Genomic DNA, 26534 nt, shown 5'->3' on the forward strand with positions numbered 1-26534 from the left:
GAAGGGCGTCCATTTAGAAAAATGCGGAAAAATCACTTTAGTCAGCGGATGGTAAACCTGTGGAATTTTTTGCCACGAGCGGCTGTGGAGTCCCAGTCACTGGATGTATTTAGGGCAGAGATGATAGGTTCTTGATTAGGCAGAGCATCAGTGGGTATGGGAAGAAGGCAGGGGAGGGACGATGACAGGAAGAATTGGATCAGCCGATGATTGAAGGGTGGAGCAGACTCGATATTTAATGGCCTACTACTGCTCCTATAATCTTGCGGTCTTTTGACTTTCTATCTCACTGTTAACAGCGCTACCAATTCAGTGCATCTGCAAAACAATTGTCATTGTTGGTACAAATGTAATGAATGCAGATACTCGGTCAGGTTAAGCAGTCACACCAATTTGAGGGCGATTGAATTATTTGATTCATATCGGTACAAACATTGCGTGTACCTGGTTTACCACGTGATGGTCTGCAATCAATGTTATTCTGACACAAAATATTGGAGGAATTCACCAGGTCAGGCAGCATGCATCAAAATGAATAAACAGTTGACTTTTCGGGCTGCGACACAGTTTCGGGATGGAGTAAAAAGGGGGAAGATGTCAAAATAAGAACGTTGGGAGTAGCTGGAAAGAAAACAAGCTAGTAGCTAATCGGTGAAGCCAGTTGCGTTGGATAGGGAGCGAAATGTGGCTTGGGCTGGTAATGGGAAAAAGCAAAGAGCTGGAGAAGAAGGAATCTGATAGGACAGAGTGGATCACGGGAGAAAGCGAAGTAGCGGGGGACCGGAGAGAGGTGACTGGCAGGTGAGGAGAAGAGCAGGAGGCCAGAGTGGTGAAATGAAGAAGAACGGGGGTGAGGGTAAACACTGGAAGTTTCAGATATTTGTGTTCATGTCATAAGATTGGAGATTCCACAGAGAGGATATCTTTGCAGGTTACTCCTCCAACCTGAGGGTGGGCTCGTGTGGCATGGGCCGACATTTCGGACTGGGAATGGAGATTAGAATTGAAATGGTTGGCCACTGGGAAATTCGGCTTTTTGTTGTTGGAGCTGAGGTCCTCGACGAAGAGTTAATTAATTTGAAGAAGGCGTCTCGGCATGAAACGTCGACCCTTTATTCATCTCCATAGATGATGCCTTATCTGTTGAGTTCTTCCAGCTTTTTGTACATGTTGTGATTATTGTGATTAACAGTTTGCGTGCGTTCCCCACCTCGTAAGCCTGGATGCGATATCAAATTATGGCTATTCACTATATTACAGGAACGCACAAACAACGTATTCTTTTGTATATTTCTATTGAAAGATCTATAACGGAGACAATTTCCAGAGTGGAACAGAGCAACCCAGTGTCAGTATCGAATTGGTCTATGATGACAAAGTCTATGGATTCTGGGAATGGACAAGATCAACAATGAGAATCATGAAACCGAGAGGCGAGCCTGAGAGTGTCTCACAACAACATTCACTGACTTCTCCAATCGTCATTTCTTCATCTGTGAGATTTTGCAATTTCCTGTGCAGCTCTCCATACCTCATCACATTCGGGATTTTATTTGAATGAAATCATGCTTATTTTTACCCCAGCTGTTGGAAAACACGTCAGCCTAGTATATTTAGCGTTCTGGAGCGGGTATAAATGAATGAGCGTGGAGATTCATTAGCTCAGAGTATCTGAAGCGTGATCGCGGGCAGCTGGAATACAGGCAGAGTCTCACACAACATGCTTGAAATTATTTACCGCGTGAGGAAGATATATTACTTGATTGTTGCCGTTATTGGTGTCCCTGGTAAGAACAGACGCGAACGAACATTTGCTGTTCAATGCGTGCGGAAGAAAAAACAACAAAAAAAAAAGATTGAAACAGATGCAGAGTGGAAGATAGGGGCGATGGATATATATCGTGGGTCCATGGCAAGCAGTTTTGATTTATCAATAGAAACACGCTGTCAAAGTAAACTCCAATAATCCAGCGCGCTCGGCACCTTTAAGGACTACTTGTCTTTTTTTCCAGCATTAATAGTTCAAGATGCTTTAATTTAAAATGTAAGGGATTTGTTAGAAAAGAAATATTGCGAGTTTGAAGGGAAACCCAGGTGAGATTCACTTGTGTGTTCGATCTCGGAACATCGTGAGTTTCGAAAATTCAAATAAGTGTCCCAGGCGTTTCAATTTACAAGGGTTCGTTTCTACGCCATATTATCAGTGAAGTGGGGGTTATCCAACCCAGAGGTGTCCGTTAGATGGCTGACGGTGTAAAGTACATGGGATACTCCGCTCTGGAACAATGGACATCGATCCATTTGGAATAATGCTTCTGTAATTTGGAGCATGTCAGGAAGAATATGCAAAACAAAAAAAGAAAATGGGAACTTCCAGATCCGATCCTATCAGAGAGTTTTAAGGAACTGCGGCCAATGGTAGTTGCGGAATTTATCAGCAGCGAGCCAGGCTGGGCCCGTGCGGACGGGTGACAAACGGGAAGTCGAGGAGGAGATGAATGCCTGCGAACAAAGGAAGTAAATCTGCTTCGAACTTTCAACATTGTAAATGGACAGAGTCAGACGCAGCGGGGTTGGGTGATATGCCAAGCCAGACAAAAGGTAGATGATGGGATCGCGGGAATCACAATAGCTGTGAAAGTTGCCAAGGTATTCAAACTTTACATATCGGCCGAAAAGTGCCCTTTGCGATTAGTTGGCAATGCCTCCTTCCCAAATCCTGCTTTTCTTTCGGTACCGAGGGCCGTGACCTTTCTCCCTGCTTGAGGCGTCTGCAAAATCCGATTTACACCTTTTTAAACCCCAGTAATGAGCGCCCGCAAAGTTTGATTGTTCTCTCTTTACAGCTTATCTCGGCACAGAGACCCACAGAGAGTAACTCATTCAATCTCTCTGCTTTCCTCGCACCCAGTGAATTTAGTGGCGATGGTGATCCTGTTCCGGGGAAAGTGCGGACTATCCACCTGCACCACTCGCTACCTGGTGGCCATGGCAACGGCGGATCTACTGACTATCGTCTTTGCGGTGATATTGTGGCGGGTCAGTTATTATTACTTCCCCGGGACTTTCCTGGACATCACCCCCGTATGCAGTGTGATCGCTGTCCTGGGAGAGGCAGCCACAGACTGTTCTGTCTGGTTCACCGTCAGCTTTACGTTTGATCGGTTTGTCGCCATCTGTTGTCGGAAATGGAGAGCAAAGTATTGCACCGGGAAAACTGCGTCTGTGGTTCTGACAACAACCGGTGCTGTGTCGTGTTTGAATAATGTGCCCTACTTCTTCATATTGCAACCGGTGAAAGTGATTGACAATATACCCTGGGACTGTATTACGAAGCCAGGCTACTATACGGATCCCGGGTGGGTGGTATATGACTGGCTTTCTACAGTTCTAACGCCATTACTCCCGTTCGTGTTAATACTGCTGCTCAACGCTCTGACAGTCAGACACATTTTAGTGACTAGTCGCGTCCGTAAGGGGCTGAGGGGTCAGAGCAAGGCGGAGAACCGCAGTGACCCGGAGATGGAGAGCAGGAGGAGGTCTGTGATCTTACTTCTCACCATCTCCGGAAGCTTCATCATCCTGTGGTCGGTAAAAGTTTCTGAATTCCTTTCCGGATTTGATAAAAATAATTACAATGAGTCGGAGTACATATTTCAACACTCCGGATACATGTTGATGATATTAAGTTGCTGCACAAACACGTTTATTTATGGGGTGACTCAGTCCAAGTTCAGAGAGCAGTTCATCAGCGCAGCGAAATACCCGCTCATGTCAATTATTCAACTAATTAATAAAGAAAATATCTAAGCTCTTCTCAGAGGGGGTTATGGTGATTTCATCTTAACACTGCAGAACTAACATCGGAGAACATGGTAGCGGGGAGAATAAAACCGATTGAGTGCCCGAGAGAGGCACAACACAGGAAAATACACATGCACACCTTCAGCCCGCGACATCCACCTCCTGTCAATGACTGAACTCACCCTACCTTTTATGTTTATTCCCCACCAGATTCCGGCTCCTGTCACCGCCACAACCCTTCCGGTAATGATAGAGCGGGAGAGGATCCGGGGACATTGAAGTCCTAGTCGGCAAAATTGCATCTCATTTGTTACGTTAGTCTTTTGCATCAGAATGAAATGAGAAAGCGAGTCAACAGTCTGCACGAACTCACAGTAAACCTCGCACTCGTCCTTCATATTAGATAAACCTGTCATGGAGAAATGATTAACACTACAGAGCTCCTGGATTTGGTCCATAATTGTGCAAATTTCCATGGAGCAACCAATTGCCTACTCTGCCTCAAGGAAAAATGACACTTCGTTTCCTGATTCTTTCATAAATTTCCATCCGTACAAACTACACGTTGAATCTCCCCTGTATTCTCCGCAGTACAATCGCATGTTTAACGTTGTTTTTAGTTGTTCTCAGTTAAAACTGCTAAAACGTGAGGTCTGGACATAGACAAAGAACTCATTTCTCAATTGCGATGGATTTCGGACTATTCGAGAGGTGTTTATTATTGTCCTGCAGCTCTAATTGTCTAATGTTTCAGTGTACTGACTTTGGGATGACACCGGTTGTATATATTACAATTGGGACAGTATCACAGACTTTCATTTTCCTTTTCAAGTCGGCATCTTTCAGGTGTTATTTACTTACTGATTTTTGCGCGTTGTATGTGTCGGAATGGCTATACCAATCAAGTAAATTGCCTTTGCATGTTTATCCTGTGATAGTATATCCGGACGGGGAATCATGAAATGTATTGCCCAATAATGGATCAGTTGTAGCACTGCATAATCGTCAGACTCCGACTCAGAACGGGATTATGCGTGAGTTTATAGTAATAAATCTTGAAAGACTTTGCATCTTCAAGCAAGATTTCAGTGAATGATGCTTGCCACTTGATGGAATAAATTATAGTTGGATACTCTAATGTATTGGATAATTTCTCGTTTCAATTGGCATATTCTGCTTTAGAGCGCAAGAGGGGCACAACACACTTCGTCTTGAATTTGTTAGTATTTTAATTGTAAGTGGGTTTCTTCCTTGTGAATGGGGTATGTTTCTCTTTTGTGAGGTTTTTTTTTCTTTGTTACTCCGTATGTTAATCAAAATGGCTTCTTTGTTTTGTTAAAAGTAGGAATGCTTCTTTATTATGAGAGAGAGCTGGAAGCTTGTTTGGGTTAAAATCTACTGATAACGAGAATTGTATTCCTTTGTTAACCAATTGGGATTAATTTTGTTCTTTCTTCTGAGTCTGTATGCTATTGTTGGCGGACATTTTGGGGAGATCGGCGCGAGGCAGTGAGAGAGAGGACGCGATGTTGTAAACTGGGTGATAAACGGACCCTAAGCGGGGGGTCCGAGGCCAGTAGGTTCGGCGAGGAGAGGAGACGAGGAGAGACGTGCTTGGTTGATCACTTCGGGTGGTCCTGAGCTGCGAGTCGAGGAGTTCGGAGGGGATCAAATGGTGGCCAGAAGACTTTGTTAATTGAGCTCCAACGGTTGTACACGAAGTGGTTTGGACTTTTATAAGTTTTGGCGCCTTTTCTTAATTTTCTTTTCCTTTATAGATACTGTATCATTATTAATCACGTAGTTCCAGTAATATCTATAAAGTGTAATCATTTAATCGCATATGGTGTACTGTCTGTTATTTGGCGGGTTGGGGGACATCACACAGCATCCACACAAGCTGGCTACCCAGTTTGACGGGGCCGAAGTCTGCTCCCCTTAGACGGAAGCGAGTCGAATGAAGCTAAGGCCTGCCAGGGGGCTCGTCCGGGAATGAAATATAGTGGGAGCTGTGTGATCCCCCTCTTTAACTTATGCGGGCTGCGGGGATGGAATGCTGTTGTGCCTCCGCTGGTGTACGATTGCTGGTTATCACTGTATGCGTGTTGGGTGGTGTGGCTGTTGGTAGCCCGGAGGTCGTTGTTCGAGTTCAGACAAGCGCTGACGAAATGGCGGTGGGACCATGGGCTGTCCATACTGTCAGGAGAGCGAGGAACCAGCTCTGTACAGCCCTGTACAGCTCTGAAAGAAAAATATAAATAATGTTGAATATATGGATGACATTAAACAGGGTGGAAAAGAAAACGAAACCATAAGCCCTCTGCACTTTCTCGTCGACCTTTCGCTGCGCCCTCCTTTTTGTAAGCTACAATTCATTTGCCATTAAGGCCAATATGTCGGTCACAGTCGTAACGTAGTCTACAGGGCCCCAGGCAATATGACTGGATTGCAGTAAAAGGAGCAACTCCATTCAACTTCCATTTCACTTTGTTGAGCCAGTGTGGCATGTCAATGTAACCATCAACAGCTTAACGCCTGCAGAAAGCAACGATACAGTAAGAAACATAGAAACAGAGGAAAGATATAGCACCGTACCGGTCCTTGGGCCCACAAATCTGTGCGGAACATGTCACTGCTTTACAACTACCTTGGCTTTACACATAGCCCTCTATTTTTCGAACCGACATCAAGGAGTCTCTTAAAAGTCCCTATCGTTTCCGCCTCCATCACCGCCGGCAGCTTATTCCACACACTCAACAATCTCTGCGTTAACAAAAAAAAACCCTGACAACTCCTCCGTATCTATTTCGAGGCACCGTAAAACTGTGCCCTCTCGCGCTACGTATTTCAGCCCTGGTCAAAAGCCTCTGACTATCCACACGATCAATAACTCTCATTATCTTGTACACCTCTGTTAGGTCATCTCTCATCTTCCATCACTCGCAGGAGAAAAGGCCGAGTTCACTCAACCTATTCTCATAAGACATGCTCCCAAATCCAGGCAACATCTTTGTAAATCTCCTGTGCATCCTTTCTATGGCTTCCACGTCCTTCCTGTTTCCTCTCGGCTCTTAAACTCAATGCTGAGATTAATGAAGGCCAATGCACCGTATACCTTAACCACAGTCAACTTGCGGAGCAGCTTTGAGCGTCCTATGGACTCCGGACGCCAGGATCCCTCTGATCCTTCACACTGCCAAGAGTCTTACCATGAATGCTATATTCTGCCTTCGTATTTGACCTTCCAAGCTGAACCACCTCACACTTACGAGAAAATCTGCAGATGCTGGAAATTCAAGCAATACACACAAAATGCTGGTGGAACGCAGCAGGCCAGGCACCTCACACTTACTTGTGTTGAACTCCATCTGCCACTTCTCAGCCCAGGTTTCGATCCTATCAATGTCCCATTGTAATCTCTGACAGCCCTCCACACTATCCACAACTCCGCCAACCTTCGTGCCTCTGCAAATTTACTAACCCATCCCTCCATTTTATCATCCAGGTCATTTATAAAAATCACAAAGGGTAGGGGTCCCAAAGCAGATCCCTGAGGCACACCACTGGTCCCCGGCCTCCATGCGGAATATGACCCGTCTACAACCGCACTTTGCCTTCTGCGGGCAAGCCAGATCTGGATCCACTAAGCAATCTCCCTTTGGATCCCATGCCTCCCTTACTTTCCTCAATCAGCCTTGCATGGGGCACCTTGTCAAGTGCCTTGCTAAAATCCATATACCCTGCACCTACGACTCTGCCTTCATCAAACCGTTTTGTCACATCCTCAAACAACTCAATCAGGCTCGTAGGCACGACCTGCCTTTCACAAAGCCAGGTTGACTATTTCTAATCATATTATGCCTCTCCAAAGGTTCATAAACCCTGCCTTTCGGGATCTTCTCCATCAACTTACCTCCAACTGAATTAAGACTCACTGTCCCATTATTTCCGAAGGGTTATTCCTACTCCCTTTCTTAAAAAAAGGGAACAACATCCTCAACCCTCCAATCTTCCAGAACCTCTCCCGTCCACACCGATGATGCAAAGATAATCGTCAGAAGCTCAGCAATCTCCTCCCTCGCTTCCCACAGTAGCCTGTGGTACATCCCGTCCGGTCCCGGAGACTTATCCAACTTGATGCTTTCCAAAAGCTCCAGCACATCCTCTTTCTTAATATCTACATGCTCAAGCTTTTGAATCCACTGAAGATCATCTCTACAATCGCCAAGATCCTTTTCCGTAGTGAATACTGAAACAAAGTATTCATTAAGTCCCTCCGCAAGCTCCTCCGGTTCCATACACAGTTTCCCGTTGTCACACTTGATTGGTCCCATTTTCTCACTTCTTATCCTCCTGCTCTTCACATACTTGTAGAATGCCCTTGGGGGTTTCCATAATCCTGTCCGCCAAGGCCTTCTGATGGCCACTTCTGGCTCTCCTGTTTTCATTCTTTTTTTCTTCAAATTTCTATTTTTTATTCTGATTTTATAAAGCCGCACAGCATATCATAGAGCAGATACAGTACAGCATATTTACACAGCCATCCCATGACAGGAAAACATACAAAACTAAGAAACAGAAAAAAAACCTTCTAATTTAAGTTTAAATTAACATACAACCAACATTGATCCCACGCGTCTTGTGCTTTTCCCTCACCGTTAATTCTTCCCAACATGTCTACATATGATGAAATCTGAGTCATTTCCTCAGTCCATTCCCTCACAGTGGGACATCTGGGTTATGTCCAATTTTGCAATACAATTCTTGCAGCTGTGATGAGACCCACCTTTAAAATAGTAAATTTGTCATTGTTTACATCAAGTATCATTATCCCATCACCCAGGAGACAAAGCTGTGGGCACAAGGGCTGTGTCGGACCCGAACAATTCCCCAACAAATCAATAACTTTACACCAAAATGGACGAACCGTGGAACACTCCCATTCTTAAGCTGATTCCAGCTAGCCTTATAATCGCCTAGATTACTATCATTTCCACGTTTTTGGAATCTTCCCTAAGCTCTTCTTTTCTTCTTGACTAGATTTACAAAAGCCTTTGTGCACCACGGATCTTGTACCCTACCATCCTTTCCAAGTCTCTTTGGAACGTACCTACCCAGAATCCCACGGAAATTTCCCCAGAACATTTGCCACATTACTTCCGTACGTTTCCCTAAGAACATCTGTTTCCAATCTATACTTCCAAGTTCCTGCCTGATTGCCTCATATCTCCCCTTACTTCAATTAACCGCTTCGTACCTTGCCTGTTCCTATCCCTCACCAATGCTATGGCAAAGGACTTAGAACTGTGATCACTATCTCCAAAATGCTTTCCTACTCAGAGACCTGACAACCGACCACGTTCATTTCCCAATATCAGATCAAGTAAAGCTTCTCCTCTTGTAGGCTTATCCACATATTGTGTCAAGAAGTCTTCCTGAACACACCTAACAAATTCTACCCCATTTAAACCTTTAAGTCGAGGGTGATAGCAATCAATGCTTGGGAAATTAATATCTCCCACCACACCAACCCTCCATTCCAGAATCTGTCTCCCTATCTGCTCCTCGATGTCCCTGTTACTATTGGGTGGTCTATACAATACACCCAGTAGAGTTATTGACCCTTTCCTATTGCAAACTTCCACACACAGAAACGGCGTTGACAACACCCTCCATGACGTCCTCCTTTTCTGCAGCCGTGACACTATCTCTGATCAACAGTGCCACGCCCCCACCTCTTTTGCCTCGGTAATGACCACAGCATCCACGCTCTAAGCTCATCTGCTTTATTCATGAAACTCCTCGCATTAAAATAGAGACATCTCAAACCATCGGACTGAGCGCGTCCCTTCTCTATCACCTGCCTGTCCTCCCTTTCGCACTGTCTCCAAACTTTCTCTATTTCTGAGCCAACCTCCCTTTCCTCCGTCACTTCATTTCAGTTCAACCCCCCCCCCCCCCCCAGCAATTCCCGTTTAAACTTTCCCCAACAGCCTTAGTAAACCTTCGCTCCGGGGTAATGGTGCCCTAGGATTCAAGGGCAACCCGTCCTTTCTGTACAAGTCACACCTGCCCCGGAAGTGGTCCCAATGATCCAGAAATCTGAAACCCTGCCCCCTGTTTCAATCCCTCAGCCACACATTAATCCTCCACATAATTTTATTCCTATACTCACTGTCACGTGACACGGGCATTAATCCTGAAATTACTACTTTTGAGGTCCTGCTTCTCAACTTCTGTCCTAGCTCCCCGTGGTCACAGTTGTATTCACTTCTGACGCAAAGGGCATAATTGCGAGAAAAGCATTGTTAGAATTCATCTCATCGAGTCTGGATAATAAGATAAAATCTGTAACCTCAGAAAGAAAAAGCTAATCTTAACATAACCCGTCTTCCCAATAATGAGACAGGAAAAATATAAATGAACCGTGAGCAATGGCTACAACCGCGAAGCGCAGGGATCTACCTGAAAATTAACTGTGAATGTGCAGGTAGCTCATTGCGTTAGTTTACATTCAATAGTACTGATCACAGAAACAACATACCATCTCGATTTCAGACAAAACCGAGCTTCAGCCGCAGATTCTATTGGTGCCAGATATTGTTACAAATCAGAAACTGTTTCTGCCCAATCAATTCCAAGGGCTGACTATAGACGGCTCAATGGGACAGATTAGTGAACACAGGGCAGGGCCTTGCTGTGAAGTTTCTGTCAATATTCCGCTTCAACGTCGAAGTTTCGCAATTCCCACCATCTGCTCGTCGGTCAGATTAAAAAATGTTTCATTGTCGTCAGGGACAGTGACTATGGAGCACAGAAACAGGTATAACGGGAGGTCTGAAATTATTTATTTATAAGTCAATTTGCCAGATGTTTAAAATATCCATTTTAGTAATGCAGCGAATAATGTTCCATGTGTCCCGAAGCATAGAGAGCAGGTGTTAATGAGGTTAAAGTAATGGAGAGCCCCGTCTGTTTACCTATGTCAGTAACCGAGGGATATACTGTGCCCATGATTGTAAGCAGGTTCCTCAAAGTCGTTCTGCACAACGGCAGTTTCATGTGACGTCACCGCCGACTGTGCGGTGAAGCTCCTGAAGTTTTGAGAGGTAGTTATGTCTCTCAGAATGCAGAATTCTGAGCAGCGCCAGTGTGACCACGGAGTTAATGTTACAATCCGCAGCCGCTTGCCATACTACAATTACCTATCATGGAGCATGAGAGCGGTAAATCAGTGGAACGCTCTGCTACAGTATGCGGTGGAGGACAAGACTTGCTTATATTTCAAGCGCAAGTCGATCGTTTCCTGAACTGTCAGGGCATCAAAGGATATAGTGTGAAGACAGGTGTATGGGGTTGCGTGGAATCCGGGATCAGTCATGAACTGGCGGAGCAGACTCGATGGGCTGAATGGCCCAATTCTGACATTTCGTCTTCTGATCTTATGGTCCTCTGGAGCTAGAACTGGAATATGAAGAGTCCTTCATATCCCTCCCGTCCATGTGTATTTGGTATTAGATTAATAAATCGGGAAGATGGGGAGTTAGAATCTCTGCTGAAATTAGAGAAAACACGTTCGACAATTTACTCCCACTCAACAGGAACAAATGTTGACAATTATTTTCTCAGTGATTCTAGAACTAAAGGAGTCTATTCACGTTCCTTATTTAACACTAACATTAAGAGATTATTGCCATACCATCCGGACAACTGCTGTCGCAAGAAACCCCCTCCCCCACGGTAAACAGCCGGTTTCATTTTACAAGCAGGGGTTGTTGACCCCACCCAACCGGAATCATTTGTGGAATTTGTCTCCCTGAAAGTCCACAAGACAAAATGACCATAAGACATTGGCAGAATCAGCCAATCAGATCCATCGAGTCTGCGCCGCCATTTCATCATGACTGATTCCGTTTCCGTCTGAGCCCCAGTCTCCTGCCTTCTCCGTGCATCCATTCATGCCCTGACCAGTCAAGAATCAATCAAACTCTTCCTTAAATATACATAAGATTTGGCCTCCACAGCAGCCTGTAACAAAGAATTCCACACATTCACCGCTTCCTGGCAAAATAAATGCCTTCCAGAAGGACGCCTCTCCATTGTGAGGTTGTGTCCTCTATTCTCAGACTCTCCCACCAGAGGAAACATCCTCTCCGCATCCACTCCGTCAAACTCTTCGGTCGGGCTTCAATGACGTCACCTCTTATCCTTCTGAAATCCAGTGAATACAGGCCCAGAGTCAAACACTTTTCATATGACAAGCCGTTCAATCGCAGAATCGTTTTCGTCAACTTCGTCTGAACTCCTTCCAGTTTCACGACACTTTTTCTAAGGTAATGGCCTGAACTGCTGACAGTGCGGCCTCACCAGTGCTTTACAAAGTCTCAACAGGACATCTTTGCTTTTATATTCTATTCCTCTTGAAATGAATGCTAATATTGCACCTGCCTTCCTCACCACGGACTCACCCGGAAAACTCACCTTTAGGGAATCCTACACAAGGACTCCCAAGTGCATTGGTGCCCTCGTGTTTTTTCGTAATTTCCCTCCGTTTCGAAAATACTCAATCCTTCCACTTCTTCAACCAAAGTGCATGACAGTACATTGGCAGACACTGTGTTCCAACTGCCATTTCTTTGTCCACTCTCCTAACCTGGCTGTCCGTCCCCCTGTACCTCCTCAACTTCCTCAAAACTACCTGTCCTTCCACCCTTCTTCATATCACCTGAAACTTTTCAACAAGGTAATCAATTACATCATCCAAATTCTGGCATACAACGCAAAAAGAAGCAATCCCAGCACATGTCCCTGTGGAACACCACTGGCCATTGCCAGCTAACCAGAATAGGCTCAATTTATTCCCGCTCTTTGCCGCCTACCAATCAGCCACTGATTTATCTATGCCAGAATCTTTCCTGTAATACCACGAGTTCGTAACTTGTTAAGCAGCCTCACTATAGGAAGGATGTGGAAGCATTCGAAAGAGTACAGAGGAGATTTACCAGGATGCTGCCTGGTTTAGAGAGTATGGATTATGATCACAGATTAAGGGAGCTTGGGCTTTACGCTTTGGAGAGAAGGAGGATGAGAGGAGACATGGTAGAGATGTACAAGATATTAAGAGTAATAGACAGAGTGGACAGCCAGCGCCTCTACCCCAGGGGACCACTGCTCAGTACAAGAGGACATGGCTTTAAGTTAAGGGGAAGGAAGTTCATGGGGGATATTAGTGGAAGGTTTTTTACTCAGAGAGTGGTTGGTGCGTGGAATGCACTGCCTGAGTCAGTGGTGGAGGCAGATACACTAGTGAAGTTTAAGAGACTACTAGACAGGAATATGGAGGAATCTAAGGTGGGGGTTATATGTGAGGCATGGTTTGAGGGTCGGCACAACATTCTGGGCCGAAAGGCCTGTAATGTGCTGTACTATTCTATGTTCTATGTATGGAATCTTGTCAAAGGCCTTCTGAAAATCCGAGTACACAGTTTCGATCGATTCACCTTTGCCTCTCCTGCTTGTTATTTCTTCAGATAATTCCAACAGATTTATCAGTCGAGATTGTCCTTTGAGGAAACCATGCTGACGACGGCTTATCTTACCATGTGATTCCAAGTACCCTCAGAGCTACTTAATAATAGACTCCAACACCTTTCCAACCCGAGATCAGCCTAACTGGCCTACAATTTCCTTTCTTCTGACCCTTTCCCTTCTGGAAGAGTGGAGTGACACATGCAAAATTCCAGTGTTCCAGAAACTTTCCAGAACCCAGTGCTTCTTGAATGATCATTACTAATGCTTCCACAATCTCTTCAGACACCTCTTTCAGAATCCTGGGATCTACACCATCTGGTCCAAGTGACTTATCTTCCTTCAGACCTTTTAGTTCACACACTTCATGAACCATGACCATGACCATGACACCCGGAAATTCCACCATATTGCTCGTGTCGTCACAGTGAAGACTGATGCAAAATACTCAATCAGTTCGTCCGCCATTTCCTTTCCCCATTACTATCTCTCCAGCGTCTTTTCCCAGCGTCCGACACCTAGTCTCGCATTTTGCTTCCGACTGTATGTTTCGAAAGAAACTTGTGATATCCTCTCGGAATGTCGCTTATTCCAAAGGGCCAAATGATTTAACACGGGAAAGAGTGATGGGCTGATCCAAAATGGGAACCATGGAGGGAGTGAGGCAAGAACTTCAGTAAAAAATTGTTGTCAGAATGTCGTCTGGGAGGGAGAGATGCACTCACTGAAAATTTTCACCTATACTAAAATGCCCGAAGGGAGTGTATGACGACCTGATTGACAATCAGAGAAGGTGTGAGCCGCGGATTGAAAATGGCCACCCGTGATGAAATAATGCACTGACCTCTTCAGGCTGTAGAGCGGGGAAGGTGTCTTCAATGGATTTCTGTGCCAACTGGAGGCGAGGTTTAAAGGTGCGAGTTGGTTAGCGTCAATCGAGACCATCTTCTACAGGGGACATGGAGAGCGGGAGAGGGTGATGGGAAGAGATTGGGGAAGATAGTGGGGAAAGCGAAGTGTAGAAGAGGAGGAAAGATGAGTGAATCCATCATCACCCCTGCGTCCTCCATCTCCACTTACCCTTCACATTTCTGTCCCTCTCTCCACCTGTCTTTCCACTCACTCTGCACTCTCTCAACCCCCTCGCTCTCCGCCCACACTCTCGCCTCTAGCTCTGCACCGCTCCGTCAGCACCCCCCTCACCACCACTATACTCTCCTCTGCACATCCTTTGCCCTTCATTCCCCTTTCCCCCGGTCTAGATAGATTGATAGATTGATAGATAGATACTTTATTCATCCCCATGGGGAAATTCAACTTTTTTCCAATGTCCCATACACTTGTTGTAGCAAAACTAATTACATACAATACTTAACTCAGTAAAAAATATGATATGCATCTAAATCACTATCTCAAAAAGCATTAATAATAGATTTTAAAAAGTTCTTAAGTCCTGGCGGTAGAATTGTAAAGCCTAATGGTATTGGGGAGTATTGACCTCTTCATCCTGTCTGAGGAGCATTGCATCGTTAGTAACCTGTCGCTGAAACTGCTTCTCTGTCTCTGGATGGTGCTATGTAGAGGATGTTCAGAGTTATCCATAATTGACCGTAGCCTACTCAGCGCCCTTCGCTCAGCTACCGATGTTAAACTCTCCAGTACTTTGCCCACGACAGAGCCCGCCTTCCTTACCAGCTTGTTAAGACGTGAGGCGTCCCTCTTCTTAATGCTTCCTCCCCAACACGCCACCACAAAGAAGAGGGCACTCTCCACAACTGACCTATAGAACATCTTCAGCATCTCACTACAGACATTGAATGACGCCAACCTTCTTAGGAAGTACAGTCGACTCTGTGCCTTCCTGCACAAGGCATCTGTGTTGGCAGTCCAGTCTAGCTTCTCGTCTAACTGTACTCCCAGATACTTGTAGGTCTTAACCTGCTCCACACATTCTCCATTAATGATCACTGGCTCCATATGAGGCCTAGGTCTCCTAAAGTCCACCACCATCTCCTTGGTCTTGGTGATATTGAGACGCAGGTAGTTTGAGTTGCACCATATCACAAAGTCCTGTATCAGTTTCCTATACTCCTCCTCCTGTCCATTCCTGACACACCCCACTATGGCCGAGTCATCAGCGAACTTCTGCACATGGCAGGACTCCGAGTTATATTGGAAGTCTGATGTGTACAGGGTGAACAGGACCGGAGAGAGTACGGTTCCCTGCGGCGCTCCTGTGCTGCTGACCACCGTGTCAGACCTACAGTCTCCCAACCGCACATACTCAGGTCTATCTGTCAAGTAGTCCACTATCCAATCCACCATGTGAGAGTCTACTCCCATCTCCGTTAGTTTGTGCCTTAAGATCTTGGGCTGGATGGTGTTAAAGGCACTAGAGAAGTCAAGGAATGTAATCCTCACAGCACAACTGACCCCCTCTAGGTGAGAGAGTGATTTGTGCAGCAAATACGTGATAGCATCCTCCACTCCCACCTTCTCCTTATACGCAAACTGAAGAGGATCCTGGGCGTGCCTGGTTTGTGGCCTCAGATTCTGTATTATCAGCCGCTCCATGGTCTTCATAACGTGCGACGTCAAGGCAACAGGTCTGAAGTCATTCAACTCCTTTGGTTGTGGTTTCTTCGGTACCGGAACAATACAGGATGTTTTCCACTGTCTGGGTACTCTTCTCTGCTCCAGGCTCATGTTGAAGATGCGCTGTAGTGGTTCTCCCAGCTCAGTCGCACAGGCCCTCAGTAATCGTGGGGAAACTCCATCCGGTCCAGCCGCCTTGCTGGTACAGATCTTCCTCAGTTGACCTTCCACCTGTGCAGCCGTAATCCTGGGCGTGGGCAAGGTCTCCTGTGAGTGGCTATTTTCCTGTGAGGGAAGTAAGCCTGGTGTGGATTTCTGCGGTGAGGATGAGATTGAGCTGTCGAACCTGTTGAAGAAGTTGTTCAGCTGGTTCGCTTTCTCCACATCTCCACTTATGTTCGCCCCCCGCTTTGCACCGCATCCGGTGATGATCTTCATCCCATCCCACACCTCCTTCATGCTTTTTTTCTGCAGCTTTTGTTCTAGCTTCCTCTCTTCCCATCCCTCCGCTCCATTAACCCTACCTGTAAGCCTCATAATTTGTATAATCTCTATCAAATGTCCCGGAAATCTACATTCCAAGGAATAAAGTCCTAACCTATTCAATCTTTCCTTATAACGTAGGTCCTCCAATCGCGGCATTATCCTTGTAAATTCTCAAAGTATTCTTACAAACCTATTTACATATTTCCTGCAGTTAAGTGACCAAAACTGCAGACAATACTCTACATTAGGCCTCACCAACTTCGACATAACATCCCATCTCCTGCACCCCGTACATGAAGTCCAATGCGTCAAAACATTTCCTTACGACCCTATCCACATAGGACGCCATTTCCAACGCATTGTGACCTTGTATTCCCCGACCCCATTGTTGTACACACTCATCAGTGTCCTACTTTTAATCTGTAAACCCCAGCCTCCTGGTTCCTACCGAAGGTCCATTTGCTATTTATCCAGCTGATCCAAATCCCTCTGCAAGATATGATGGCCTCCTTCGCTGTCCAATATACACTCACTTGGTGTACATACAGAAACTTGGTTAAGTACATGGATGGGAGGGCATGATCTGACGGATTTACAGTTCGACACAGAGATCGGGAGCAGTGCGTGGAAATCGCAATACCCCCAACCCCCGCCTCACCCCACAACACCCCCTACCCCACCCCAGCGTCGGGTTGCAGAACCGGGGCCATGTGCGGTAAAAGTTTCGCTGTGGGATTCCGAGACGAGGGCCAAAATCTCAACCATGACTAACATATTCGCCACTGTGGATAAATAACTGGTTAGTCTAATCATTCTGAGCAGACGCACCGCCTCTCACTCGTCCATGACTCCTCACTGCCGTTCCCCTTCGCAGTGGACTCTTCTTCCAGCCTCTCCCTCTTCCCTTCCAAATCGCTCCACTCTCCTCGCCACCCAAAACACTGAACCCTCCTTTCTATGAACCCGATCAGTTTACCACACCCTCCACACTGCACTCATTCACTCATTTACGCTGCAAACTCGTCTCCCCCTCTCCTTTCTCTTGACGCCATTTTCACTCACCTCACCTTCCTCGCCACCCCTATAGCTCACCCCCACCACCTCGGTATCCTGCACACCCATCCTTGCTCACCCCTTTCTGTAGCCCACCACGCCGCCTCCCACCCCCCCCCCACCAATTCCACCTTTCCATCCCAGTCTCCGTAAAAAAAAACCCTCCATTCCCTTTCTTTTAGCCCTCTATCAAGTTAGTAATGGGTCTCAAGTTAATGAGTTTGTTGAATGCCCGAGGGATAGCCTTTCAGAGCAATTTGTCGTTGAGCCTACTACGGAATCAGCTGTACTGGATTGGGTGCTATACAATGAACGGGAGGCGATTAGGGAGCTTAAAGTAGAAGAACCTTTGGAAAATGTGATCGCAACAGGAGTGCGAGCAACTAAAATCATTAGAAGGGAAAAGATGAAATATGAAAACAAGCTGAGAAATAATATCAAAGTGGAATATAAAAGTTTTTCCTCAAGTGTATATTAAAAATAAAAGAGAAATTGGAGTGGATCAAGGACCGCTAGAAAACGAGGCAGGAGAAATAATAACCGGGTACAATGAGATGGCTGATGAAACTAATTGAGTATTTTGCATCATTCTTCACTGTGGAAGACACTAACAACACGCCTGATGTTGTGGTGTGTGAAGGAAGAGAAGTGGGTGCAGATACTATTGCAAGAGAGACGATGCTCAAAATACTGAAAGACCTAAAGGTACACAAGTCACCGTGACCAGAAGAACTGCACCCTGGGGTGCTGAAAGAGGTAGCATTAGAGATTCTGCTGGCATTAGAAATTATCTTGCAATAATCATTAGACTCCGGCATGGTGTCGGAGGACTGGAAAATTGCAGATGCCACTCCACTCTTTAAGAAAGGAGGAAGGCAGCAGAAAGGCAACTATAGACCAGTTAGCCTGACCTCAGTTGTTGGGAAGATGTTAGAAACAATTGTTAACGATGAGGTGATGGAGTACCTGGTGACACAGGACAAGATAATACAAAGTCAGCATGGTTTCCTTCAGGGAAAATCCTGCCTGGCGACTCTTTCGGAATTCTCGAAGGAGATTACAAGTAGATTAGATAACGGTGATGAATTGGATGTTGTACATTTGGAACTCCAGAAGCCTTTGACCAGGTGCACACACATGAACTGCTTACCAAGTTAAGAGTCCATGGTATTACAGGAAATTCACTAAAGTGGTTAGAGCATTGGCTGATTGGCAGGACGCAGGGAGTTAAAATAAAAAGGACCCTTTTCTGGTTGTTTGCCAGTCACTAGTTCCGCAGGGGTCAGTAATGGGACCGCTTCTTTTTATGCTTTATATAAATGATTTAGATGATGAAATAGATTGTTTTGCTGCCAAGTTTTCAGATGATGCGAAGGTTGGTGAAGGGGCAATAGTGTTGAGGAAACAGGAAGGATGAAGAATGATTTAGTTTAGGAGAATGGGGAAGAAAGTGGCAAATGAAATACAATGTTGGGAAAATGCAGGGTCATGCAATTTGGTAGCAGAAACAAATGTGCGGACAATTTTCTGAACGGGGAGAAATTCCAGGAATCTAAGATGCAGGGGGAGATGGGAGTCCTTGTGCAGAACACCATGAAGGTTATCTTGCAGGCTCAGTCGGTGGTGAGGAAGGCAAATGCCATGTTAGCATTCATTTCAAGAGGTCAAGAATACAAGAGCAAGGATCAGATGCTGAGGCCTTATAAGGCACTGGTGAGGCCTCACCTGGAGTATTTTGAACAGTTTTGAGCCCGTCATCTTAGAAAAGATGTCCTGCCATTGGAGAGGGTCCAGAGGCGCTTCACAAGGATGATTCCAGGAATGAAATGGTTATCACACGAGGAGCGTTACATGGCTCTGGGTCTGTACTCGCTGGAATTCAGAAGGATGAGGGGGAATCTCATTGAAACCTTTCGAATGTTGAAAGGCCCGGACAGAGTGGGTGTGGAAAGGATGTTTTCCATCGTGGGACAGTCTAGGACAAGAGAGCACAGCCTCAGGATAGAGGGGCACCCTTTCAAAACAGATCCGGAAAAATTTCCCGAGCCGAAGTATGTTGAATGTGTGGAATTCGTTGCCACATGCAGCGGTGGTGGCCAGATCATTGGGTATGTTTAAGGCAGAGATTGACAAGTTCTTGATTGGACATGACAATGAACAATACGGGGAGAAGAGCGGGAACTGGGATTGAGGAGGAGGGGAAAGGTTTAGTCATGATTAAATGGCGGAGCAGACTCGATAGGCCAGATGGCCTCATTCTGCTCCCATGTCTTATGGCCTCTCTTTCTCCTCCTCCTCTCTTTTCCCCACCATCTCTCCACACACTCACTTTCATCTGCAGCTACCCGCTCTCCACTTTCCACACACAACTTTCTCAACACCTCACTCTCCTCCCATTCCTCAGCAATGGAGGGAGGTAGCGTTCTACCTCTACCTCCACCCTCATATAAAGATCACTTAACAAGTCAGTAGCTCTGTAACCGCGAACGCTGCAGATTCCAGATTCTCGGTAATGTTCGTTATATTGAGGAAATCAGTTAGGAACGCCACGGGCCAGCTTATGTATGTTGCAAGCGGGGGGGGGGGGGGGGTTGCGCTGGTAGCGGACCCAAATGCAAGACACAGACACTGAAGTACTGGGAGCAGGGCTAAGATTATCCAGAATGCAACGGAAGTCAGGAGGAAAGGACGCTGGACATGGATACAGGCCCTGGACGAGACAAGCACACCGAGCCTGGGCTAGGACTCAGACTGTGAAAGCAGGACCTGGATGAGGAACTTGGAACTAGATGTCTGGACTAGGACTCCGAGCCAGAGACTGGACAGGGACCCGGAACATGGGTCTTGACTCGGGCTCGGAACCCGGATCCAGTCGAGGATTCGGGACTAGGAACAGACTAGACACAAGATAGCACTGGGGACACAGGGACGTGGCTTGGACTAGACCAGGATCTTGGACGTGGCTAGGGCTGGGCGAGGAATCTCCAGCACCAGGCTGGGCGAGGTACTCCTGGGTCAGTGAGGCACCAGAACTGGATGAGGACACGAAGCTCGGACTTGGACGGGGCTGGAACACGGCGCCCTGACTTGATCTTGGAACACAGAGCCTTGGTGTTGGAGTAAAGGGTCACAGAGTCGGGACCCCTCCTTGGGAACAGGACTAAGAGCCGGGGTTCTACACAGAACACAGAACCGGAACCCCTCCTTGGGAACAGGACTTAGGGCCGGGGATCTATACAGAGTCAGGACCCTCCTAAGGCCGGGACTCTTTCCTTGACGGACACTAAACACAGGGACACAAAGGGACAGATCCAAACTCAGCAATAGATACCTCCATATCTTGGCATGGCGAGGCTCCAGTCTCACTCCGGCGGTTGAACTTGACGGCGATACAGGCAAGGTAGCAGGCGAAGGAAACTGACGAAGGTTAGTGCCAAAATAACTGTTGAGATAAGATGCCGAACTAACTGCCAGGGATTCAGAAGTGGAAGAAAGGAGAGAACAGTCCAGCAGACTGAAGATGAATCCCGAAGCTATTTATGGAGCCAGCACAAAACGAGAATCAGGTGCTTCAATTAAGGCAGCCACTGGACCAGGGAAAACAGGAAATCCCGGAATGCGGATTTCACGGACCGGACCATGACACTCACTCCAGTACAATCGCATGTTTATTGTGATTCTTTTTCTCAGTTAATCTGAGAGGGGGTAAGTTCAAAGGAGATGTGAGAGGCAAGTTCATTCACACAGAGATTGGTGGGTGTCTGGAATGCCTGGGCTGATGGTAGAGGCAGATATATTAGAGACTTTTAAGAGACGCTGAGACAGGCACATAAATGTGAAGAACATGGAGGGAGATGGACTTTGTGCAGGCACAAGGAATCAGTTTAGTGGCCATTTGGTTGCTAATTTATTTGGTTGAGCTCAACATTATGGGCCGAACTTTGTTGACGTACTTTGTTACGTCAGCAATATTTCAATGTCATTTTCAGTTCGGTGCGTTGTTTTACCGTACCGAGCTGCAGAAATCCTTTCAGCATTTTGTCCAACTTTGCAAACTCATTCCTGATTCCCACATCACTCTCTGGGACTGGGAGCCTTTCCCCATCACCAGGTCTGAGGAAAAGCGGGGAATCCTCTGTCACGGTTTCCTTCTCTGTGAGTTCTGTGATTTCCTGTAAACATGGAAGGTGTTGAGTGATGGACTGAGTGAAAGAGAATGGAGAAGACATTATCTGCTCAGTGATGAAACGTCCCAGTGACTTTGATCACAGGAACAGTCACTGGGCAGCCTCTACACCCATGCTGTAAATTAACGGGTTCGGTAATTAGCAGCAAAGCACTGACTGTGGAAATTACAAATCAGAATATTATTAGAGTCACAGAGCCCAGCAGCAGTGGAACAGGCTTTTCGGCCCTTCTAGTCAATACGGACCCGTTTTTGTTTTAACTGCCAACTACCTGCATACACCTCCCATCCATGTCCTTACCCAAATTTCTCTTTAGTGTCCAACTCGAACCCACATCCACCACTTCCACTGGCGCTCATTCCACACTCGCACCAACCTCTGAGTGAAGAATCCCCCTTCAGATTCCCCAAAAATATTTCACCTTTCACCCTGAGATATCAAATGTGACCGTGGGAAAGTGTGTATTGAACCGGAGGAAACAGCAGAAGTACTTAATGAATACTTTACTTCAGTATTCACTATGGAAAAGGATCTTACTGATTGTACTGATGACTTGCAGCAGACTGAAAAGCTTGAGCATGTAGATATTAAGAAAGAGGATGTGCTGCAGCTTTTGGAAAGCATCAAGTTGGATAAGTCGCTATGGATATGAACATTTGGAGAGGTATAATATGATTAGTAATAGTCAGCATGACTTTGTGAAGGACAGGTCGTGCCTTACGAGCCTGATTTAATTTTTGAGGATGTGACTGAACACATTGATGAGGGAAGAACAGTAGATGTAGTGTATATGGATTTCAGCAAGGCATTTGATAAGGTAACCCATGTAAGGCTTATTGAGAAAGTAAGGAGGCATGGGATCCAAGGGGACATTGCTTTGTGGATCCAGAACTGGCTTGCCCACTGAAGGCAAAGAGTGGTTGTAGACGGGTCATATTCTGCATGGAGGCCGGTGACCAGTGGAGTGCCTCAGGGATCTGTTCTGGGACCCTTACTCTTTGTGTTTTTTATAAATGACCTGGATGAGGAAGTGGAGGGATGGGTTGGTAAGTTTGCTGATGACACAAAGGTTGGATGTTTTGTGGATAGTGTGGATGGCTGTCAGAGTTTACAGCGGGACATTGATAGGATGCAGAACAGGGCTGACAAGTGGCAGATGGAGTTCAGCCCAGGTAAGTGTGAAGTGGTTCATTTTAGTAGGTCAAATATGATGGCAGTGAAAATGTCGGGACTGAGATGAGGGGAAATGTCTCCACGCCGAGGATGGTGAATGTCTGTAAATCCCCACCATAGAGGGTGTCGAAGACTCGGTGATCGTCATCACATAAAACAGAGGCTGGCAGATGTGTGGAGACCCGAGGGATCGAGAAAATGAGGATCGGTAGAAGCATGTGGCTGTGATGGGAGAGTAGCCTCCATCTTTCTGATGGTTAAAGGGGCCGAATGGCCTCCTCCAGTTGTTTCTCACGTAATGCTTCAGTGTTCCTGTCCAGTGAGGCCAGAGGAATGTGAATAGAAATGAGTGTTTATAAACATAGACTGATTTAAATGACAAACACCAGGAAATCTGCAGATGCTGGAAATTCAAGCAACACACACAAAATGCCGGTGGAACGCAGTAGGTTAGGCAGCATCTATAGCGAGAAGCGCTGTCCACGTTTCGGAACGTTTCAGGACTGACGAAGGGTCTCGGCCCGAAGCGTCGACAGCAATGGGACATTGGAAAAAAAGTTGAATTTCCCCATGGGGATGAATAAAGTATCTATCTATCTATCTATCTATCTATCTATCTATCTATCTATCTATCTATCTATCTATCTATCTATCTATCTATCTATCTATCTTCTCCCTATAGATGCTGTCTGACCTGCTGCGTTCCACCAGCATTTTGTGTGTGTTGACGGATTTAAAAGAAACCTGCTCATTTTCTGTGTGGGTCTGAATTGTGTGTCGGGATGGGAAGTGAATCAAAACTATAACTCTGAGAACTCTGTGACGTTGTGCTGGAGCGAAAGGGATCGGGGAAGATATGGAGGGAAAATCTAAATACGTATGGAAATGATATAGGGAAATAATGAAATAATGTGGGAAATGCGGCGGTGGGTAGGGCAGTATTGGAAGGGCGAGGAACAGTCACCGGTCACATGGGAGACCCTCTAGCGTCACGTGATCATGTTTTACCGCAGATCGGCAGCATTTGCGGGGTTGTTTCCGTGGCCCCGCCCACCGCCTGTGACGCAAAAAGAAGCACATTGCGCATGCTCACAGGCCAGAGCCAGGCAGTGATGTTTTTTTCGTTCTTTGTGGAAGTGGGTCAGCGGCGGGTCCAGGTTCGGAATCGGGATCGGGATCGGGCGGGGATCCTCGCCCCCTTGGACGGGGAGCCGGAGACGGATTATTCTCTGCGGGGCAACACCAACAATTTCCCTTCGGTGAGTATTGAAGCCGGTCCCGAGCGGGGAGGTCTGACGTTGAGTGGTGAGTTAACTTTCCCGAAATCAAACAAGAGAAAATCTGCAGATGCTGGAAATGCGAGCAACGCGCACAAAATGCTGGAGGAACTCAGCAGGCCGGGCAGCATCTAGGGGAAGAATACAGTCGACATTAGCGGCCGAAACCCTTCGGCAGGACTGGAGAATAAAAGGTGGGGGTGGGGAAAGGAGAGAGAAACACAAAGTGATCGGTGAAACCTGAAGGGGGAGGGGATGTACTTTCCCGAACTGGCGGCCTCGCCTCGCTTCCTTCACAGAATCTGCCGGGGTCGGTCCGGGTTGTGAGACCTTCACACCAAACCGTCTGAGATGAGCCGCTGCTCAGCCCCTGTTGTTCTGGTCCTATTAGCCGGAGGAAGTAAAACATGTTTTTTATCTTGTTACTGACAAAGAATTGTATAATTTGTGTCCCGTGTGTTATCTGAATGTACTTGCCTGTGATGCTGCCACAAGTCAGTGTTTCTCTGTACCTGTACCTTCCCGTACTTGTACACTTGGCAATAAATTCAACAGGACCTGAGAAATCTCAGTGAGATTTGATTATTTATGATCATCTTGGCAGCTCGGTAGGTCGAATGTATGAGACAGTACACTGTTAAATGCAAAACCCTGAACAGTTGATGATCAGAGGGATCTTAGACTCCAAGTTCATCGCTCCCTGAAAGAGACTGCACAGATTGATCGGGTGGTTAAGAAGGCAAATGACATGGTTGTCTTTATCAGTTGAAGCATTGAGTTCAAAAGTCGGGAAGTTGTGTTGCAGTTTTATAAAACTAGGTAGACCACATCTGGAGTGTTTCATACAGTTCTGGTCGCCCCCATTCTCGGAAGGATGTCGGGGCTTTGGAGTGGGCGCAGAAGAGGTTTACCAGGATATTGCCTGGATTAGAGGGCCTGAGCTATAACGAGAGGTTGGACAAAATTGTGTCGTTTTCTACGGAGCCTTGCCGGCTGGGGTGAGACTGGATGGACGTTTATAAGATTACCAGAGGATTAGAAGCCATGTCTCAGAAAGGCAGCGTCCATTATCAAGGACCTCCAGCACCCACGGCATGTGGTTTTCTCAATGTTACCAGCAGGTATGGAGGTGCAGAAGTCTGAAGGCTCACACTCAGTGATTCAGGAACAGTTTCTTCCCCTCTGCCATCCGATTGCTAAATGGATATTGAACCCTTGAACACTACCTCACATTTAAAATATATAGTATTTCTGTTTGTTGCACAATTTTTTATTTATTCACAGAAACATAGAAAACCTACAGCACAATACAAGCCCTTCGGCCCACAAAGTTGTGCCAACATGTCCCTAACTTAGGAATTACTATGTTTACCCATAGCCCTCTTTTTTACTAAGCTAGTATTTCTTTATTTTTCTCCAGTGTCTCCAGGTACCTATCCAACAGACCATATTCTACCCACCTCCACCACCATTGCCAGCAGCCAATTCCACACACTCACCACTCTCTGAGTAAAAAAACTTATCCGTAACATTTCCTCTGCAACTACTCCCCAGCACCTTAAACCTGTGCTGTCTTTTCATAACCATTTCAGACCTGGGAAAAAGTCTCTGACTATCCACATGATCAATGCCTATCATCATCTTATACACTTCTATCAGGTCACCTCTCATCCTCCGTTGCTCCAAGTAGAAAAGGCCAAGTTCTCTCAAACTATTCTAATAAGGCATGCTCCCCAATCCAGGTAACATCTGTGTAAATATCCTCTGTACCATTTCTATGGTTTCCACATGCTTCGTGTAGTGAGACAACCAGAATTGTGCACATTGGGGTGTGACCATCGTCACATATAGCTGCAACATTACCTCTCAGCTCCTAAATTCAATCCCACGATTGATGAAGGTCAATACATCATATGCCTTCTTAACCACAGAGTCAACCTGCGTAGCAACTTTGAGTGTCCTATGGACTTGGACCCCAGGATCCCTCTGATCCTCGACACTGCCAGGAGTCTTACCATTAATGTTATATTCTGCCATCATGTTTGACCTAACAAAATGAACCACTTCACGCTTATCTTGGTTGAACTCCATCTGCCACTTTTCAGCCCATTTTTGCATCCAATCAATGTCCCACTGAAACCTCTGACAGCCCTCCACACTATCCACAACTCCCGCAACCTTTGTGTCATCAGCAAACTTGCTAACCCATCCCTCCACTTCCTCATCCAGGTCATTTATCAAAATCACAAAGAGTAAGGGTCCCTGATATACTGTAAATGATTTAGTTGTTTATTTTTATTATTATTTTTTTTTTTCCTTCTATAATATGTATTGCATTGAACTGCTGATGCACAGTTTTCAAATTTCATGACACACACTGGTGATAATAAACCTGATTCTGATTCTGAGTGGACAGACAATCTATTTTTCC

The 26534-nt window shown here is 46.1% G+C and overlaps 2 protein-coding genes across 2 annotated transcripts in view; one reads left to right on the top strand and one right to left on the bottom strand.

Annotated features, from left to right (window-relative positions):
* LOC140721733 (NACHT, LRR and PYD domains-containing protein 3-like) overlaps positions 1 to 26534 on the bottom strand; it is a 943069-nt gene that overhangs the window by 388719 nt on the left and 527816 nt on the right. The gene's annotated exons all lie outside the window — the stretch shown is intronic.
* LOC140721732 (uncharacterized) overlaps positions 23934 to 26534 on the top strand; it is a 77998-nt gene continuing 75397 nt past the window's right edge. Inside the window, exon 1 of the mRNA XM_073036527.1 lies at positions 23934 to 24085. The gene's annotated coding sequence lies outside the window, so the exon portion shown is untranslated. The remainder of the gene's footprint in view (positions 24086 to 26534) is intronic.

The sequence above is a fragment of the Hemitrygon akajei genome, unplaced genomic scaffold (assembly GCF_048418815.1).
Source record: "Hemitrygon akajei unplaced genomic scaffold, sHemAka1.3 Scf000060, whole genome shotgun sequence".
NCBI classification, from domain to species: Eukaryota; Metazoa; Chordata; class Chondrichthyes; order Myliobatiformes; family Dasyatidae; genus Hemitrygon; species Hemitrygon akajei.